This window comes from Chamaea fasciata, unplaced genomic scaffold (genome assembly GCF_029207755.1).
Source record: "Chamaea fasciata isolate MVZ Bird 193981 ecotype frontalis unplaced genomic scaffold, bChaFas1.0.hap1 SCAF_5, whole genome shotgun sequence".
Classification (NCBI taxonomy): domain Eukaryota; kingdom Metazoa; phylum Chordata; class Aves; order Passeriformes; family Sylviidae; genus Chamaea; species Chamaea fasciata.
This window is the reverse complement of record NW_027094090.1, coordinates 69,795,614-69,816,541: the sequence shown is the minus strand read 5'-3', so window position 1 is coordinate 69,816,541 and position 20,928 is coordinate 69,795,614. Positions and strand designations below refer to the sequence as shown.

At 44.4% G+C, this 20,928-nt stretch overlaps 1 protein-coding gene across 1 annotated transcript in view; it reads left to right on the top strand.

Moving 5' to 3' along the window:
- The first annotated feature begins 532 nt into the window (after positions 1–532).
- The window catches only part of PRR5 (proline rich 5), an 80,678-nt gene continuing 60,282 nt past the window's right edge, over positions 533–20,928 (top strand). The window contains exon 1 of the mRNA XM_066184358.1: positions 533–656. The gene's annotated coding sequence lies outside the window, so the exon portion shown is untranslated. The remainder of the gene's footprint in view (positions 657–20,928) is intronic.

Here is a 20,928-nt window from a genome sequence, read left to right as displayed (position 1 = left end):
GCCCCACGCTGCACTCCGTGCTCCAGCAAAACCCTGGCCGGGACCGCGGCACACCCGGGTCTGTGTGCCAATGGAAGAAGGTGTGATGCTTCCTAGTGGCCTCCCAGCTCCTCCAGCACTGGAGCACCTGGAGAAGCATCATTTCTCCTTGACACGCGTGGATGCGCTGCTGCCTGCACCTGCACCTTCCTCCTAGGCACGAAGTGTCTGTGTCGCTGCCTGGCCGCTTCTGCCTTGTTTCTCTGCGGCTGCAGCAGGGAAGGGGCGCATCGGCCGGGCTGGATCCGCACGACAAACCGCACCACAAGCCCAGCGATTCCGGGCCAGCCGTGACACAGGACCCACCCCGACCCACTCCGGGACTGGGGGATGCCCCCGGCAGCCCTGCCCGATTGGGTTGGGCGGATGCAGCGGTTCTCAGCTCCCGGCTCCTAGCCGGGTTCCTCCCCGCCACCCCTCCCGGCGGCGCGGAGCCGCCCCCCGGCCCGCCCGGTCCCTCCCGCTCCCGCCCCGCCGGCGTGGCCGCGCATTGTGCGCCAGCCGCTGCCCCGGGCGCTGCTCGGGGAGGGGTCGTGGCCGCTCAGGACCCCCGACCCTCCCGGGCCGGGCCTCGCCTCCAGCTCTTCCCTCGCAGGCGCCGTGCGGGGTCGGGCGCGGTGAGTGGGGGTCGTGCGGGAAGCGGGTGATGCCGCCGCCGGGTCTGTCAAGCCGGGGCTCGCCCCGCAGAGCTGGGCGAAGGGGGAGTGGGTCTGTGCTCGGCCCCCGCCGCGGCGGACCCGGGTTGCGGTGCCGGGAGCTCGGGGAGCGACACCGAGCATCCCTCGGGCCCGGCGGCGGAAGGTCGGGGGCTGTCGGTGAGAGCGGTGGGCGCGGGGGGCTCCTGGCTTTGTGTGTGAGCTGCGGTGAGACACGGCCCCGGCAGTCTTTGGGAAGGTCCCTGGGAATGCTGGAGCTCGGGCTCGCAGGTTTCACTCCCTGCGTGAATATTCAGTGTCAGTGCAGACACTGCTCTCCTTCTCTTCCAGTCTGGAATAGCGATCTCAGGTAACTGGAGTTGGCTGTAAATGTGGTTCTTGTGGTCTGGCTGCTGTAAGCTTTATTCACGCAAGTAAGATCTCCGTGCATGAGTAAAATATTTTTTTTTGCAGAATGATTTTGCATGTTTCCACCCTGAAGTGCACAGGCTCCGATGGCTCCTGCTGGAGATGGGCTTGTCCCTTTCAGTGTGCGTGTTTCTGTGTGCGGTCGCTGTTAGTTTTGGCAGCTCGGAAGTGATCATTGGTAAAGGTCGGGTGTCTTCGTGTTCTTCAGGAATGCGTTGGGCTGGATGTGTGCCTGTGTTTTGATATTGCAGAAGTAATAGGAGAGAACAGCCTTTAAAAAGGTTAAAAAAAATGTTTAGCTTTCCTAATGCTTATCATTTCCAGCTGGCACGCTTGTAAGCAAGTCGTGGTAAATTGTGGGAAACAATCAGGTTTTGTATTTACTAGCAAGCTGACGAATAATAAAATATAGGTCTAAAGCTGAATTTGGGTACTTCATTTAAAATAAATTCTTGTGATTTCTTCTGTCTCTTGCACCTGTTACCTTTTGGGAAAAGATGATTATGAGGTGATGATTAGGCAGCTTTCTTACAACTTTAATTAAAGGAATAGTTCACTCTAGGCCAGCTGTAGAATAATGGACTCTCTTGTCATCTAGTACGTAGTTGAATGTAGAGCTGTGGTACTGCCTGGCGAAACCGTTCTTTGTCTGTAACTTCTCCCGTAGCCAAAGCAGAGCTAAAACTTCATTCTAGGAGTCAGGTGAATACAGTGTATAAATCTAGTTCCTTTTATTTTGAAACATGTATTGACAGGGATTTCATCTCTATAATATACATCGTTGATTCAATGACTTAATGCTTCATCTCGCTGTTTCTTATTAATAATCTAATTAGGGCAAAACTCTCGAAGGAATGTAGAATTAAGACACAGCCCCAGTGGAGCTCACTAAAAAAGACATTGCAGAGCAGACAGAGTGTAAGGGGAATTTCCAGAAGTACTTACCAAGACAGAGCCAGATTTTGAACACTCCTAGCTTGTATTGAGGCTTCAGAGTTAATTGCTAGATTTTCAGGTCTTTCTTTTCAGTGTTTAAACTTTTATATCCAGAGTGTTTTGGGAGACAGTGGGGGAATGTGTCTGTTGTAAGCCATATTCTCAGTCTTCAATGCGTAAGAAAATCACACCCTGAGCACTTAAATACCTGATCCTTGGGTTGCAGTCATAACTCCTACCACTTCCATTCTGGAGGCACTTCCATTTAATTTTTACAGCAGATAGAATTACAGTTGTAAAATCTCGCCACAATAAGACACGCCAGTAAAATTACTTTAATTATTTCTTTTTATAATGTAGAAGCCGTTGGGATTGAATAGCTCTGTAAATACAGTAATAGAACTGTATGTGGCACTTAATCTCTGAACAAAAGTAATAGGTAATGGCTAAAAATAGTATTTCCTCTTTCAACAGTAAAGTTAAATATGGATATTAACTGCAGCAAGAAAGAGTGGTCCAGAGCTGGAGGCTCAGATCATTCATGCTTGCTGACCTGGCCTACTTCTTTAATTTCCTTTAAAGTATCACTTTTGTGTGTGTATGTGTGTTTGATAATTCATCACAAATGCAAATCAAAAAGCTGTTCTTCACAGTGAGAACTGGAGCTTGTTTTGCTGCACCATGAAGGGGCTATAATTTCTAGAGCACATTCTGATGCCAGGTAGCTCAGCACAAACTGCTGAGCTGTGTTGAGGCTGTGCCTCCATTTACATGAGTGGCTGCTCTCACACGTGGACAACAGCATCCTTGCACCAGGGGAGAGCTGTTAGGTCTGGTTCTGATCATTTAACACTGTTTGAGGTGGTTCAATGTCACTGCTCAATAAACGCCTTCATAAAAAGGTCAGTGAAAAATTTACCTCTCCAACAGCCCTGTCGAAGCCTTTCAAGGAAGTGTTGAATTATGAGAGCTGGTGATTATCTTCCTACATCTCTGGCCCGGGACTCATTGACACTGAGCATAAAGAAGATAAAAGAATGACAAATGCTTGTCCAGCAGCACATCTTCTCGGAGGTGTTTGCGTTTCCCCAGTTTCATAGGGTAAGACTGGTGAGTTTGAGGTGTGGCTGAAAGAGTCATTAATTAGCTAGTGCATATTTAGCCCTTGGAAGATGGAAAATAATGTACGGGGGTGATTCGAATTGTGCTTTTATTCCCTGCTATTAAAGAAATTCCTTGCCTTCTCTGTGTTGCAAGTTGGAGCTGTAGGCAATTTTAAAGCATTATTTAAGCTGTGGTTTAGGTTTGTTTAAACAGAAGAGTGAGGAAAAGTCTTTCAACAGGAAAAAATAGTAGGTATAGGGTTTTTCTTTTTTTTTTTTTTTTTTTTTTTTTTTTTTTTTTTTTTTTTTTTTTTGTTGCAGCAAATCTGTGTATATGGGAATGAGGAAAAGGGAGTTGAATGGAACCAAGCGAGGAGCTGTGGTGTGAGGTAAAATTCTGATATTGTTCTCTTATGCCATCCTGGAAATACATTTGCATTTAAAATTTCCAGGCAAACCAAGCTGTAGGACCAGTGCAGAATGCTAAATGAAACCTGACAGCTAACTGAAAACGCCACACAGTGGTGCTGGGCATTCCTCTGCTCAGACAATTGACTTGAAGATTGTTTCTTTTAATGATTATGGGTCTGAAACGAAGACTGGTTCTGAAAACAAATGGGATATCAACTTTATTCTGAGATATTTTCACTTGAAAGATGTTTGCCGTCTGTCACGTTACCCTGCAACTGGCTTGAAAACTCACAGAAACTGTAAAGTCCAAATTCCTTTCTGCCCATCAGATAGCTACAATATACTCCTTTGTGTTGCTCAGGCCGAAATTCAATCTGCTGGGAGGCTGATGAGTGGATTGGGGCACAGCTGTGATCCCAAAGATACCGGGTATCACCACAGAGGTACCTTTATGTTGCTTGTGCGAGCAGACTAAGTAGCAGCTCTTTTGTACAGGATACACGTTTCTGCTCTGGAGTAGTGAGATGTGGAAGCCAGGATGATGGCAACTGAGGAAGGAACGTGAAAGGAACCACGAAAGGCATCAGAAGAGATTGGTGGGTTTTACGTTTTCATGTGTCAAACTTGGGTGCCTGCAGTTATTGGCAATAAACTGTCCCTGTGCAGACAGACCAACGATGCAGAACAATCTGAGGAGACTGAAGGTTGGAAACAGAGAAGAAAATGATTGATAGGTTAATGTGTGTATTGGGTGTGAAAGAGCACCTGCCATCACAGGGCTGGAACAAATCAAGGGCCTGTGCTTGGGCTGTGGCTGCTGCAGTGCAGCAGTAGTATGGACAGCACAGTGGGCCGTGGTATCCCAGTTAGGAACAGAAGAATAACAGCCTTTACATGTGTAGCGTGGATGCTTTTGGCTCTCTGGCATAACTGTAAGGTACTTGCCCTTGGAAAGTTTCTGAGGGAATGGAAAGAGCTGATTAGGAGAGCAAAGTGACCGATTTCTGAGGAATGATTAAAAATACTTAATATAGATTATCTGAGAAGCAAAGACTCCATTGATTTCAGGTATGATTACTCAAGAAACATAATCTCTTAGCCTTTGCAAGAGGATTTGATTAGATGTAATGGGCTGCAAAAGAGAAGGTAACTTGAACATCAAGAAAAGCTGTTTGCAATGAAGCTAAATAATCTTCCATGAAAAATGGTGGTGACGTTGTTTGGTGCTGTGTAACGCTCACACCAAGCTGGGAAAAATGTTCTGCAGGGCTGGTCGTTTGGAGTCACATCTTCCCTGGCTGAGCTGTGCCTGGGGATTAGGGTGGAGGTTTTGGAAACAAAGCTCTTTAGTCTGCCAGGTCAGCTCCTCTGTTGGGAGTTGGCTGCTAAGCCCCCCTCTGTAGCCTGCTGGAAGAGCAGTCATTCCCTGGTAGCTTGGATTTGTACGGATGAATTAATAGGTCTCATTCCATCTTTAGCCTCTGATCCAGGAAATACATGAGCATTTGCTGGCATCTGGCATGTCTGCTGTTATTCTGTAAAACAAACGCTGGAACATCTTGAATTGTGTTCTGATCCTGTGGTGGGGGAATATGGGAAGAGGCAAGTGATCGAAGGTGCTCCAGCGGTGAACACAGCAGGCTGGGCTAGAAATATTACTGGGTTTGCACTGACTTTGGTAGTTTGTGTTCTTGGACCAATGCTGAATTCTCCTCTTAAAGAAAAGCTGAAAAGCAACAGGCTTGGGGTGTTTTCCTGTTTTAAGTTTCAGCCATTGCTGGCAAAAAACCCCTAATGGATAGTCTTGGACAGTAGTTGCCTCTTCCTTTGCCGAGCCCAATAGTAGGCACAGCTTGTTGCTAAAATGTGAAGAGCCATTTCAGGGAGTTGTGCAGCTCTGGGTTTCATGGTGTTACTGCACAGTTGTGATACTGTTCTGTTTCTTTCTTCAGCTTCTGATCAGACCACTGAGAAGTCCAGTGTATGATAACTTACGTCTCCTGAGTGATTTGATGTTGTAACAGGCAGTCTTTCCTCCACTAAATTCCTTGTATCCCACAATAAACTAAGAGTTTATATAACTTAGACACGCTCTTCCTGAAGAACTGGTGGAGTTATAAGGGCTCCAAGATGGTGTATTGTTGCTAGATAGGCAGGAATATGTTTGTTCTGATTCATAGTGGCTTCATTTAAAAATTGGAGACAGTTTGTCTGTCTTCAGCATGAATGGTTTCTTCAGCATGAAAGGCAGGCAGGTAATACATGGACAAGCATATTACAATGCTGGTTTAAGGATGAGCCTCTTTTAATTAAGTGTAACTTGAATCATAAAAGTTCCTCATCAGGTGACTTGGAAAAAGGTTTTCATTTCCTGCATCACCCCTTTGCAGTGAAGATTTAGAAGAAAAGAAACTCTGAGATTTCATTGTCTTGGTTGCAAAGGAAATCAGAAAGCTGAGAGAGGTTAAGCAACTTCCAGAAACTGTGTTAACCCAGCTTGGATGTGCTCATCCGGCCCCTCTGAAAGCCAGTACTGCTGGTTTTCCTTTCAACATTATATTAACTTTTCTTTCTGTAAAATACTCTGTTAAGGCTCTTCCTGTGAAGAGTGAAGGGCCACTTTTTTTTTTTTTTTTTTTTTTTTTTTTTTTTTTTTTTAACTACTGTTTTTATCTAGAGAAATACCAGAAAACTGATTTGATTTGGCGATTATCAAGTGAATAAATTTTGCCTCCTAAATTCCCTTTAGAAGCAATACCCACTGTTGTCTGCATAGGTGTGACTTGGGTCTATACTAACAATTAGTTTTTAAAATATGGGCCCTAAGAACTTCAATGCAGAGTCTCCATGCTCTCCTGACTGCAGTGGTGGTAGTTACCATGACTTTGTTGGCATAGTTTTGCTTGTTTGTTTTGCCAGGTTTTGTGGTGTTTTGGTTTTTTTTAAATTTATTTTCATATTTGCTGTGGAGGTCTCAGCGGGTTATCAGATGTAACAGATTATTTGTTTGGTCTGGCACAACAAAGACACTACTCCTAAATAAAGTTCCTGGTATAAATTATCCTGTAGTGTATCCTATTGCAGGAGGCTAGGATTTTTCTTTTTCCTTTTCTTTCACTCATGGAATTTTGTCCCATCTGTTGACTAAGAAAAGGTAATGACTGGGAAAACCCAGGACCCCAAGCCCCTCTGAGGGAGCCTCTCCCGGCCGTGCTCAGGAGCCCGGCTGCCGCTGCCCAGCCCCGCCGCTTCTCTGCCACCGCTCCGGGTTTTCCACCTCACGGTAACCCCACATCCCCTGCCCGCCGGGACACCCCGGCTCCTGCAGCTGCCGCTCAGAGGTCGCTGCTGCAGCCCACGTCGCCATCCGGAGGGGCCCCGGGCCCGGCTGCCCCGGGGGTTGGTGAGGGCAGCGCCTTTTCCATCCCGCCCGCCATTGCCCACGGGCAGAGAGGCCACAGCGCCCCCTGCAGCCGCGGGGAGTCCCTGCGCCCCTGCCCGGCCGGGAGCCGGCAGCGCCCCCGCTGGCCGTGAGCGGAACTGCACCGCGGGGGAAAGCGCCCGCGGCCCAGAGAGGCCGGGACTGGGTTTGTGTTCTGTGTGTTTGCCTTGTTACACACACCCCAGTAAAGAACTGTTATTCCTTTTCCCAGACCTTTGCCTGAAAGCCCCTTAATTTCAAAGTCATAATAATTTGGAGTGATGGAGGGGGGTCGCATTTTCCATTCCAAGCGAAGTTCCCACCTTCCTTGGCAGACACTTGGCCTTCAAACCCGGACACCTATCAGTGAAGTCTGAATCAGTCCACAGTGCCAGGACAAATACATTCTTGTGGTAATTCTGGCATCCCTGACAACAGAAAGTAATGGAAAATTTGAGAGAGACTTTGTTCTTATAAAATATCCAAGCCAGTTTTGTGTAACTGAGAAGAAGCTTGGAAAGTTCAGATAAGAAGCGAGATGTTGGCCCAAATCAGTGAGATTTGCTTGCATAAATCAAATTTGGCATTACAGCATGCTTCCCAAATTAATTCTGTCATGTATAATTCCAGTGTGAGTTGATTTCTATTTTATTCTGCGTGACTTCTGTTCATTTATCATTATTAAGCTATTTCTCGGAGATACTCAGGCTTAAGTGTGTGCTTGTATGACTACCAGAATTGTCTGCAGTTACACAGACAGAAAATATTAATCCAGGTTAAAAGGTACATTTTCCCCATGTAGTATATACTGTGTTTCAGTCACCATTTCTCAGTTTACCTGAATATTTGATTTGAAGAATTATCCCAGCCACAAATAAGATACAAGTTTAGCTTATTGTGGTCATGTACAGTAAATTCTTTCTTTTGCTGTTTTTAACATTGGTAATACACTTCTGGCATCATCTCTTTTAATTTTTTTTTCTGGGAAAAGAGTATGCAGAAGAATATTTATTAGCTGATTTAAATTCAATTAACTTCGTTTCCCTTTCATGGAGTTTTTAACAATGCTTAATGAGAGATGTAACTGAATTGCAGAGCTGTTACTTCCCTCTGAATACATAGAGATCTTTCCTGAATTCTCGTGAAGGTTTCTTGATCATTCACATTTTAATCCCAGCCTTTGTAATTATTTTGTAGCATATGGAAGGTCCCATAGATGCTAATTCTATTAATCTTTGTCATGCTTATTTAACAAATAGTTCCAGTTCCTCATTTATCTGCCTCAGTATCTATTGTTTATTGGTGATTTTTTTCTGCCTTTAAACCCCTGGGTTGAGGCACTAAGACCACCCTGTGCTAGGCAGAGTATAAACACAGAGCAAAGTGCATTCCCCACCCTGCACATTAACACTTTGGTTTTATGGCTAAAATGAGGGAGATTCCTCTCAACTGCCTTATACTCAGACCTCTACAGACACTCAACTGCCACTTCAGCAGCATTTAGAAAGTAAATCTCCAGCTTAGGAAAAAAAAAAAAATTAAAACTGGGCACCACTGTTGCTGAAAAAATTCTGGTGCTTGTTGGAAGATGCAAGAATTTAAGTTTATAAAGACTGCCTATCATCTGTGTCCATCGGCAAAAATGTGATGCTCTTTCTTCTCTGCCTTGCTTTTCCTCTCATTCAAGCAATTGGGCTGATAAATGCTTGGAAGTTGTGTATCCCTCCTATTAGCCTCCTTGTTTGCTTGCCTTCTTTCAGCAGCTTCTCCATTCACAGTGTTGAAGAACAGTAGAAGAAAAATGCTTAAAAAAATGAAAATACTCTGATGTTGTGTAATCCTGTGAAGAAGGGTGTCCTGCTTCCCCCACAGATGGTCAAACTAGAAAGGTTCCTTTCTTGTCCTAAAGGCTGTTATGGCAAGGAGAATGATAAAAGCACACTGAAACTGCAAATGATTGCATTGCTGAACACAAACTCCTGTGTGTGGGGCACTCTGAACTCATTGAAGACTTGAGCCTGGGCTGTGATTTTGTGGGCAGCAGGGGTTCAGAGGCAGAGCTTGTGGATGTCAGAGCAGTTAACTGAGCTAAGCTCTTTCCTAAGCATTTCTGAAGCATTCCTTGTTTTTTCTTTGATTTTCCATGCAGGGACACAGATGTACACGGATAAACATGCAGACACATGGTGTTTACAGTCTGAGCATGACAGCTGAGCCTCTGTTCTTAAACCAGTGGCCGCCGCTCTGCTGGGTGTGCAGTGTGTCCTCCCTAGGGCCTGGTGTAACCTTGTTTGGGGAATTAAGTGGAATATCACTCCCAGAAGCACCCATTATGTATCTGGATGATGTATTTCTTGTACTGACACAGCTGGTGGAAGATGTGTGTGAGGCTTGCCATACACATTTCAGCCAGGAGAAGACCAGGAGAAGACATGTCCAGCCAGGCTCTCTGTGGTGATCCCATCAGCTGCTGGGAAGGTTGGATGCAGCTTTAAACTCCGGGACACGCACTTGGGTGCTGCCTGCTTCAGGCCGTTACAGGGAATGTGGAGAATGCTGCGTAGCTGTGAAGGCCAATGGAGTAGCTGCCACATCTATTGGGATTCCTGCTCCATCCACCTGAGCTTTGCAAAACCTGGTGAGATATATCTGGTAGGGCCTTGACGAGCTCAGAGTGACTTTCTATCCACAAGCCCTGCTGAACAAAATATACATAACTTGGGGCAGTGATCTGATCTTTGGGTATGACCCAACTGCTTATGGCATCCCATATAGTCTGGAGGCAGTTTGTGGTTTGGGATGGCCACAGTGAGTAGGAGACCTCCTGGAGGGGTGTGAGGGAGCTCAGGTAATCATTGCTCCTGCTTTGGCTGGCTGCAGAGCTCCGTGCATGCATTCAAAGATCCCAGATATAAGCAAATAAAAGCCTTTGCTTTGGTTTCCCCTTATTGATGGTTTTTTTTGCTGTTGTTTTTTTTTATTTTTAGCTCCTGCATCTGCTATGATGCACAATCTCCTGCCTGCCTCTGTGACTGAGACAGCAGTAGAACAGATTTTTTAAGCTGATAAAGAGCAGGAAAAAACAGTGGATTTAGTGAAATTTGAAGACAGTTCATACTGCTGAGCAGCACAGCGTGCTGTGCTGGAATAAAGGCTGCAAGATGGTGCCCTTGGCCAGGATTTGCAAAGTCATAGGGGATATTTGAGGCTATTTAAGAGGGACTTGCTTTGATTATGCTTTAAAAACACTTCATTTTGCTGACTACAGCAAAGCCCTTATCTTCCTACCTTGGGAACAGAAGTCTTTAGGATGTGAGTGCTGCAGATCCAGCTCAGACCAATATTCAGTTTTGTTCTTAATTTATGATGGTTTTGGCTTATTGTGAGGAAGTTAAATGGATTGTGGCTCTTTGGGTGGTGACAGGAGATGTCTGGGAATAGTGACTCCAGCCCCGATGCAAACAGATCACAGTGTTCAGGTCTTGTTTTGTAGCTGCTGAGGGGTGCAGTGTTCCAGGGCTTGCACTGTCCATTTGCAGACTTGGGTGAATTCTGGAGGAGTGCTTGGGTAAGAAATCAGTGAGTGTGGAGAAGGTGAGTGATGCCTGTGCATTTAGAATAGCCAAAGGTGTCGATTATTCAGCACTGAGTTTTTTAGGTACAGCAGCACCATGTGCCCTCTTCCTTGGAGCTTTTCCATGCTGACATGCTGTCCTGTGCAGTAGCTGAATCCTGCAGCACTGACAGCCACAACTTGGCACTGTCCTGCTTCCCAGCCCTCCTTCTTCCCCACTCTCTCTCTGATAACGTCTCAGTTTTTTCCATGTAAGAACTTGTAGTGGTTTCAAGTTCGTCCATTTCTGTTTCCAAAAATTCATGTCGTGGTCTGAGTGCCCATTAGAATTATTTACTCTTTTTCTGCTGTGTGACAGGATTAGGAGAAAAGCAAAGCAGGCTCAAAACTTAAAAGGTATAAAGACAGGCTTATTAACAAAACTACAAGAAAGAAAAAAATTACATTTTTTAACGTGTATTCCCAGGGGCGTGTCAACTTTCTACTGGTTTAACTAGACCTATTTAACTAGATCTATTTAACTCAATATTCAGCCTTAGTTACTGATTGGGTTTTGCTGTAACTTCCTAGAAAAGCCACTTCCTGGCAAAACCACCACAGACCTGTAAATTACTGCAATAAACCTATTACTCTCTGGGGTTATGTTTGTCTGTTGCCCATTTTAATGAATGGAACTGTACAACAGCCTAAAAGATAAAATCGTTTGAATTAAGGTACTAAGTCATGCTGGAGGCTTTTACTTTCTGCTAAATGTAGAGCTTGTGTTTCTTGTGTTTGGGAAGAATCAGCAGCCCAATTTCCTTCTAGTGCTCTAAGATCTCACCACAAACTCTGTGTGTGTACACCTATGGATATACACACACACAAATATTTACATTTGAGCCAGACGTTAAAATACTTGAAACTGATTTACAGGATGTCTTCAGAGTATTGAAAAAAACATGGGAATATTCTTGATTTCCCATAATGACATGGTTCTTATTCAGCCTTCTCTGGGGGGTAGGGGTGGAGGGTGGGGGAAGCAGCTGGGTGGGAGATAGCAGCAGCTTTTTAGTACATGCTACCAAAAATAAATTAGGATTTTCTTTACATGGAGACACAGAGCTTAAAAAAGAAATAAACCCATGCATTTTGTTTCTCCTCAAGTTCTCTGCCTGAAAATAGTTTGACTAAACCTTTGGGGTGTAGATGTGGCACTACTTTTCAATCTCCTCTTCGGCTTTTTCTTCTCGCTTGAGGGTCCATTGAAATGGAGAACAGAAATCTGGCCTTTGTTTCTGTTATTTCTGATTCAGTCACCAAAATGCCTTTGTGTTTGGGCCTAAAGTCAGGCTGGCTGATGCCATCTTGGGGGAAGAGCCTTCCTTTCGTGGCTCCCCTGTCACATTTCTTTGTATGTTTTCCACGAGCACGAAGGCATCTGTGTTCATCTCTCATTGGGCAGGTGATTTCACTTTCTCTTCCAGCCTTTATCTGCCTCCTTTTCCTCAGCTTTGTCCCAAGGTGAAAGTCAAATTTGGTAAAGATTGGAAACAAATACATATAAGAGGGACTGACCCAAGTTTTCAAGGCTTGAAGATGACTATGAAGGGAAATAAAGTGCACTTACACCCTTCTTTAATTCTGTTGGATTTTTTTTTTTAATACCGTGCCAGAACCAGCCCAACCTGTTTCTGTTACTGTAGCAGGACAGGCAGGGAAAGAGGGCCTCTTGCATTTTTTTCTTTAGCAAAACTTGAAGATGTGTGGTCAAATCCCACCACCTTAGAGAGGCAGCATATTAAATCAGCTCTTGAAGGCCTGCCTACAGACTGCCCCATCCCTGAAGAAAATGAACTTGGAGGGCTGGGTGGGAGGGGGTGTTCCCTTTGCTTTTATTTTGTCTTTCACTTTTTGAGGGCTCCTTTTGTTTGTCTGATTGGTTTTGTTTGTTTGTTTTTGTTTTTGTTTTTGTTGTTGTTGTTTTTTTCATTTCCTCGAGCATCACTGTCATGACAGAAATGTAACCTTTTAGAAAGACCATCTCTCTTTTCCTGCCCTTTAATTAGCAGGTGAGAGCTACCAAACATCATCCCATCAGTATTTCTGCAAAATCAGGGTATTTCTGGTGTGTATATAAACAAATGGAAGGAAAACCCAGGATTTAATAGCAGTCATACAGTACTCATAGTAGTCTTTCAGCTTCTTCCGAGGCTTCAGAATTAATTGTGAGGCAGGGAACTAATTTTTTAATTACCTTTAAGTAAAGTGCTGCTGAGGAGTAAAAAGCTGCCTTGGTATTTAGTGAGATGCTGACTCAGCATGGCATAAATGGAGTCCACCAGCCTTTTGTGAGATCTTGTAATGCCTTCTTCACTGTTTGAAAATGAAGGGATATAGGAGTTTTGAGGTTTATTTTTGAGTCATCTGGCTTCCTGCTGTGAGATTTTGTGGGAACGCTCTCACTGTTCTTTAGTTGCCCATAAATGATTGTGCCTAGAACGTATCCTGGGAGAACACGTGCTTCTCTTTTTGCTTAATGCTTAATTATCTTTCTTTGTGCTGCCTTCCCACAGCATCTACCTCTGTCACATTTTGGTCTGTGAGTCCGTGACTGAGGTTCCATAGTTTGAGAGTAATGCAAAAAGCCCCCAAGATGTAAGAATTCTGAATCTTTCAATGCAACTACTTTTGTGCTGTTTGGTGAATGCTTAGGGGCCTGCTCAGTACAGCCTGGGGAAAAAATTGCCTGACTTCCAGTTAATTTTTACTGAGGTGTGAATGCCCTTGAAGGTCAGAGAGGGTTTTCCCTGAATTAAAAGTCTAAGAAATGGTTCTTAGGTTTGTGCAGGCTTTTGAGCATCTTTCAGGTTTGGGGTTAGTTTTGGAGGGGTTTCCCCTCTTAGTTGGCTTTGCCTGGACCCTTGCTGGCTTCCCAGCATTGTTCTCTGACCTGCTGGGAAGGAGTGGAGAAAAAAGTGCTCTCTAATTCCACAGAGGCTGGGCAATAGCATTTTGTGAAGGTTGGAGCTCTTAACGATTGGTATTGTCCACCATCACAGATTCAACAAGCTCCCCAGTATGCCTCAGTACCTGGCTTCTTCCTCCGCTTCAGTTATCACCTAATTTTTTGCTGTTGTAACTTTGTAAGATTTCCCTGAGTTTGGTTTCATATGTAGCAAAATCTTGCGGTTGGGTTGTGCCGCTGGATCTAAACTCTGAATTGTGTTGTTCTTCAGTTACTTGTCACGTCGGATTTCTCGTGTTTCCTCTGTTTTCATGGGAGCTCGAAAACTCTTCAGCTGTATCATCTTTTGCTAAAGAAGCAGTTTTGTTCAGGTTTTAAGTGACTTCTACTACTCTCACAGGGTTGTCACCTGCTTGCAGCAGGACAGTGGAACTAGTGTTTAAAAAGCTCGTAGGTTTGTGTTCTTCTTGCCCCATCAGAAAATTGCATTGAGGCTTTTGATGGATAACTCAAATAAAGCACAGCAAAGGTGGTCCACTGCCATTGACTTTGGAAACTACTGCTTCCAGTTAAAATGTGGAGAGGCCCTTTTTCCTTGGCTGATTGGTAGTGCCCCTTAGTCAGCAGTTAGTCTTGCTTGGCAGAACAGAGCCAGCTGAGGTAAAATCAAAAAGCTTGGCTTAACCCGTGGATAGGAGATGCCTCAGTGAGGGTGGCTGTTCTAGTTCTGCTGTGGCTGCTCCTCTTTTGGCCAGGTAGGAGGGATCCCTGGGCTGGTGACTCCCTCCTGCTTGCACCCACTAAAGGGATCTGTCTGCACAGGGTGACAGTGTCCAAGCAGAAGCTTAGACTGGTGTAGATAAATCCATTTAACTGTTCTGGCAGAGCTGGAGGGTTCCTGTGAGCTTGGATAATGTGCTAGTCTGCAAGATGTTCACTCTTACATTCCTCTCCAAATGGTATTGTTTTTCTATCAGCTCTTTTCCTCTGTTTTGCCTGATGAGAGGCTGATGCCTGAGGCTGATTGTCTTTTTTGTCCACGTGCCTTTGTACAGGCTCACAGAGTGCCATGTTAGTAGCAGGAGTCCTGCGTTCTCTCAGGAACTCTTCCTTTGCTGGAAACAAACTCATCCATCCATTTGTGTGTGAGAATTTCAATAGTCTTGGAAATTTTTGGTAGGAATAACAACATGACAGTGGCAGTCTCTGAGGCCAACCTGGCAAATGAAAATGGGGAAGCAAAAGACATCACCACCCAAACTGAAAAGGGTTTTATTTTAAAAGGCTTGAAGTTGTGTGGAACTTCGGCCAAGCTGGCAACCTGTTGGGTGGTCCAAGATAACTTGTTGCTTTCTCAGGTGAAGGAGAATGGGGAAGAAGTCTTAGGTTGTTCTTTATGTTGATGAATTTGGGTTCCTTTTATTACCTTCTTTCTGTGGTAAGGTTATTTATCTTAATTCATCTAATACCCATCTGGCCCTCAAGATGATCCCACAGCCATGGCAGCTAGATGCCAGTGAGGATCTGAGAGCCTCCTTCAGTCCTCCAATAAATGCCCAGTGCCAACTGGCACGATCCAGGAATTAGTGGCCTTGTCCATTAGGCTTTTCTCTGATTAAACCACCAGCCACTCTGCAGGAACAGCTTCCAAATCACACTCCCCTCTGCATCAAGCAGGGATTTCTTCCTTGATTTCTTTGCAGCTCGTGAGCCAAGCCAGCCTCACACCTGCCTGCCACTCATCTGCCAGCACTGCTGGTGCCAGACCAGCTGTGCAACAGCAGTTGCTTTCTGTCTGGGGTGAGGACAGATTGCTGCTACAGAGACTCAGGAAGCAATTGGATCAAAAGCATAATTTGCTCTTTAAGCACACTGAGGTCCAAGTAGATCTCCTTCCCCCTGCCCCGCTGAAAGAGCTGTGGGGGAAGAGGAAGGCTGGATGAAATAAGATGATGGGAGGGAAATAAAGGGAAGAAAGAATTGAGCTGCGTCCTCACCATCTGTCTGCTTGGAGTGGCGCAGCTGCTCTGCCACTGACAGGTTGCTGTCTTTCCACTCAGTGCAGGCAGCCAAATGACTTGCACTGTGAACACAAATAGCTGAAGATCAATTCTACTAAATAGCCTGGTCACAAAATCTACCCCGAGGCAAAGCCTCCAGCTGCTTGAAAACCTTAAGAATCCTCCCTCTTGATTCGATTTGCACTTCTCTTCAGAGACTTACAGAATTTGGGAGCCAGACATTTCTGAACACATGCTTTTTTTTCTGGATCAAATGCCGTGTCTTTGCAGCACAGTCAGTTTTGGAACATTGATAGGTTATCTAGAAACAAAGGGGAATGGTCAGTTGGAGTTACAGTGGTACTACTACCGTGCTTAAAATTAGTTAAGGATGTTTTTAAATGCTTCATTAGCTCAGGACTGCACAGTTTCTGACAGTCCCAGCTCCAGGGATATGTGGAAGATGCTCTCCTTTTAATTGTGAAGAAAACGCTCTTTGCATCAAGTGCTGTGGGAAACAGGCAAGCCTGAACTGCAAGGTAACAAGACACAAAACTAAACAAAAATTCCAAAGGTATAGTGTGCTCTTGTGAATGGCTGTAAATACCTTTGTTGAAATATCAGCTGGGCACTCAAGAGGTATCTGAGGGATTCTCCCAGGGCAAGGAATGTGGGGTTTACTTCTCCTCTCCCAGATGCACAGGCGCTTTGAGGTGGTCTCATGACAACCTGGGTCCTGATCCAGTACTGTTGACATCCACAGAAGAATACTTTGTGTACCCAACCTAAAAAAAAAAAATAAAAATACATCCAGCACAACACAGTTTTGGATCCTCCTCTCCTGGTGTTATTAATGATGATAAAGATTTTTCCAGAGATGAGTCACTGGGAAGTGTCCCTTCCTGAGCCTGAAGGGCCATTCAGGCAGTTGTTAATCCCTAAGAATAGCTCTGCAACTGAGTCATTACAGAAAATCAGAGTATGGTTTAGGGGCTCAAGGTGTCTCTCACAGCTGTTCAGAGATGGGATGGCAGTCTTTACATCACATACATTTGCAGTGTAGGACTATAAATTAGCGATGGAAGGAGCACAAAAAGATAGCTAAGTTGAGTCCAAGTGCTTTTTGTGATAGTCCTGTAATTGCTGCTACTTCTCCACGACTCTTTTGTTAGTTTATTTCCCACAAAACCGTTCCCTACATACTGCCTCCAGCACACCAAGTCCTAACTTTGGTGTGTGGCTTATCCAGCCTCTGGCTGGTTTCAGTTATGAAGAATCAATGGAGCCATGAACTTGCCAGCCTCTGTGTAAGTCCAGGCCCTATACTCACACCACCCCAGACTTCGTGACCTAGAAGATGAGAGACCTGCTCTGTCTCCTCCCACAGTAATTTGTTCTCTGATGTCCAGGCATATCATCCTCACTGGAGAGGAGGCCAGAGCTTCTTTTATATCCTTTTCTCCTGTTATTCTCAAGGGGTTCAGGCAGTAGTGTGTGCTCTGAGAGCAGCAGCAGATGCAGGCTGTGTTCTCGTATTTCTGGGTTTCCTGGGGAAGCTTTTGACTAAGCAGCTGCCGTCTCATGCAGAGTCAGAGTCTGAGTCTCAGAATGTGGTAGAAATGTCAGAGGAAATACAAGAAGTTGCTGCCCCCAGCTATTTGCTGCCTTTCTTCAAAATCTGCAAGGCTGCTGGAGCAGAAAGTATCTTACTATTGCATCTGGCAGTTCAGCGTAGCTTTGCCTCCTTTGGCAGCAGAGCTGATGCTGCTGGATTTACACAGCAACAGTGAAACACAGCCCCTCAACCTCCTTGCTTTGGCAGGGCAGGAGGAGGGCCAGAAGGGATAGTAGTGGCATCGTTTCTTAAATTTCTCTCTGCAGACTTGAAAGCCATTTCTAATGAGTTCAGGATGAACTGTTCACTTAATATTCTTATTCATTTTTTTTCCCTGTTCCTCTCATAATATTAAATGCAAGTGACAATTACTTCTGTTTTCAGGATTCATGATGAAAGAGTACTGTCCATGTGACAACTGAACTCTTTCTTCTTTTTTTTTTTTTTTTTGAGTTTCCTTGTAGTCATAGTGGCTCTGGAAATTGAGAATTACAATGTTTTCCATTCTTTTTGCCCAATCTCTGCCATCCATTCAAGAGTTTTTGTTTGCAACTGGGGCCTTGTGAGCATCTCCTGTAAAACTCCACTGCAGATTCTGCATATGCCTCTCTCTGGTGCCATTGCCGGCGTCATCAGGCTCTGTGATCCCCACCATGGAAATAGGGAAGCCCCGCTCTGTTCTGGAAATAGAGTCATGGGAGAGGTGAATTCCTGAAAGGTGGTGTGCCAGAAGCCTGGTGGTTTGAGTAGAGGTGTTCCTGATAACCTTGGTGCTCCTTAGAGCATGTTCAGCAAAGTCTACGGAAGTGTGAATAGAGACAGATAAAGTTCTCAAGGGGGTTTGTGGGTTGTGACTTAGTAATTCCTTTTTGCCATGCAGACTATAGATTCCTGCTACACTGGAAGTCACTCTTGGCTCTGCTCTGCTGTCAGATGCCTCTCTCCCCTTCTCCGCACGCTCCTTCCAAAGCTTGCTCGCTGCCAGGAGCAGTGGCTTGGATGAGAAGGGTGAGATTTGTTTCTCTGAACTGTCTTATGAATTTAAGTTGCCCAGGATCCGTCACTGTCTGAATTTCCTTAGAGGGTTGCTGTTGTTCTTAATAGGAAGCTGCTGTTCCTGAAGATGTTTTCCACATGGGGTCTGACACCTCAGCAGACAGGTTGGGCTCACTGGGTGAGGATGACTCTGGGCAGGACCTCCCCACCGTGCAGGAATTGCTTATAAATAGGAGGATGAATTGACATGTTCCCTTCTTCTTTTCCCACCTCCCACAGCTCTTGGGAATGAGGAAGGAAGCCAATAAGAAATGTTGATGTTGGCATTTGGCATTTCAATCAAAAGAAGATGAAGTGGATTTTTTTTTTTTAATTTTTTTTTTTTTGTGGTGGGCAGAGAAGTGTTGCTGCAGAGGTAGTGCTAGGCTGCTGCACAAAATATCCTGCCTGGATTTGTTCTGTTTCCAAATTCAGGGGGAAAACAGTTGACAATTTTTGTCTCTGAGATTCCTAAAGTGATTGAGCCAGCAAAGGAGACCCAGCGGGTTCTCAGGTGAAATTCTTACAAAATGACCTCGTTTACACTCACTGCATCCTCTAGCAGTAAAACCCTTTAAATTCTATTTCAAAAATTCATGAGTTCAAGTGCTTTAATGGAAGCAAAGGAGAGAAAACCTTTCTGTTTTGTCGTGAAAGAGCTCATGGAGAGTTCAAAGGGAACTTTTAGTGTCTAGTTATGGTGTGCCCACCCATCCAAGAGCTCTTCTCCTTGAGTTAACCTGAAGCTTTAATGTTTTATTGAAATCACTGTGGGATGTTGACTTTAATGTGAGACTTGTAAATGGGCAGCCTGTAAACCAAGGCACTAATACATCCAAGGTGAATTTAACTTCAAATTATGCACACTATAAATAGGATTTTTCAGGTCTTTTCCCGCTGAAATTGTTCAATATTTTTTCTGTGATTTTCATTAAGGCAGAGCTAAGGCAGTGCAAAAAGATTTAAAAATCTCAGCCTATAAAGACACTTCTGAATTTGAGGAGCATTGCCATCACGATGGTTTTTTTTATCTGTTTTGTTAAATTGTAGTTCACCCCTTGAAAAATGTGTTACTCTTCAACCTCTGGGATTAAATTCACAGCCTGCTTACAGTGTGAAAATGCTGGCAGTGATGCAGTTGCATTTGGGAGCTTTGCTTGCGAGGTGTTTTCGCTTAGCTGAATGTGAATTAAACTTGGGGTGCTGTGGAAGGCAGTTCACTTGGTGCTCTCTGCAAAGTGGAACATCACCACTCTCACCCACGTGAGCAGCTGGCAGGGATCTGTGCATCATTGTTCCTGCCATCAGTTAGTCCTTCATGTTTAAGAGTCAGTCTAGAGGAAGTGAAGAATGAGAGAGATTGTAAATATGAATTCCTGGAGCTGTGAGTGTAAAGAGAGCTTTTAAGTAGGAACCTTGAGTATTGAAAAAGTCTTAATCTGAGATAAGATGGGGAATATATTGATTTTTTTAGACCATGTTAATCCTGTAATCAGCCCCTTACATTTTTATTTTTGTTTTCAGTACATTCTAGCTTTCTTTGTCTCCAGAGTTAAATTTGACAGCTTTTAATGCAGAGCTTTCTATAACTTTTTCATCTGGCTTCTTTTAAGAGTAGCACAAAGGATTTTCAGGAGAACTATTTCCTTTAGGTTTTGATCTTCATTAGTTTATGTCCTCAGAGATATGAAAGCAGATTAAGTGTCACTAATGCAACAGAAAAGAAAGTCAGAATACATGCAACAGAAACAGGCTGTCAGCAAAAAACAATCTGCTGTGAAATGTCAGCCTAATTATTTGTCTGAGGTACCACGTTGCCCCAGGGAAAGTCATCAGGGCCTTTTCTATCTTCTCTAGCCAGAACTCATCAGAATCCATCCTTCAGTTGTAATTTGAATTTAGTAAGAACTTTAATTCCATTGAAGTGTTGTTTTGAAGGAGAAAGGTCAGGTATGTAAAGAAGACATCCTGTCATCTTTTTATCGCTGGTAAAAAAAAAAGAGAAGAAAAAGTCTTTCACAGGTTTGAAAGAAGAGTAAACCATGGTGGTTGGGAGGCCAAGCATAGGCTGAACCATGCGGTTCTTTTTGTTGGTAGCAGTTGTAGGGAGACTAGTTAAATGGCAGGGGAGGGGAATGCCAGGAGTACAAAAGGCCATTGAAATAAAGCTCAGCTAGCCCGAAGGAAAATCTACATGCCTGTAACTTGAAGAATAAAGCCAAGAGTATGGATGGTGCATTTTATATTGGTGATTTTTTATTTATATTCAGTTCACTCTTCACGTGTGCTTTTTTCCACACTTGTGGTTGATTGAGCTGAGCTGGCAAAATTCTGTAAGTAGTGACCAAGGCCTTGTCAGTCCCCAGCCATCGATACACTGCCCTGCCACTGCAGCCCCAAATTAAAATTTTGCAGTAGGAAGAGGTCCGTAATAGAGCCACAGTGGGTTTTAACACAACGGACCCTAATCACATCACTCTGTCAGGCTGATTAGGGTTTAATTGCAATCACCATTTGCAGCCAGAGCACACTTCCCAACCAGCAGGGGCCAGGGCTTGGCCAGAGCCCAGCTTTACTGGGTGTCCTGTAAAATATCCTACAACCAAGCCTCTGTTCGTGTCATGGGAAAATTTCTTAAAATGCTACATTTCTTGCAGAAAGGTTTTGTGAAATTTCTAAAGCAGTCGGGTTGGTGTTAAACAGGTAGCATAAGCATCTCAGTCATCTATTTTTAGCTAAATAATTGCCCAGGGTCCATCTTGTACATCAACTCCGAGGCCAGC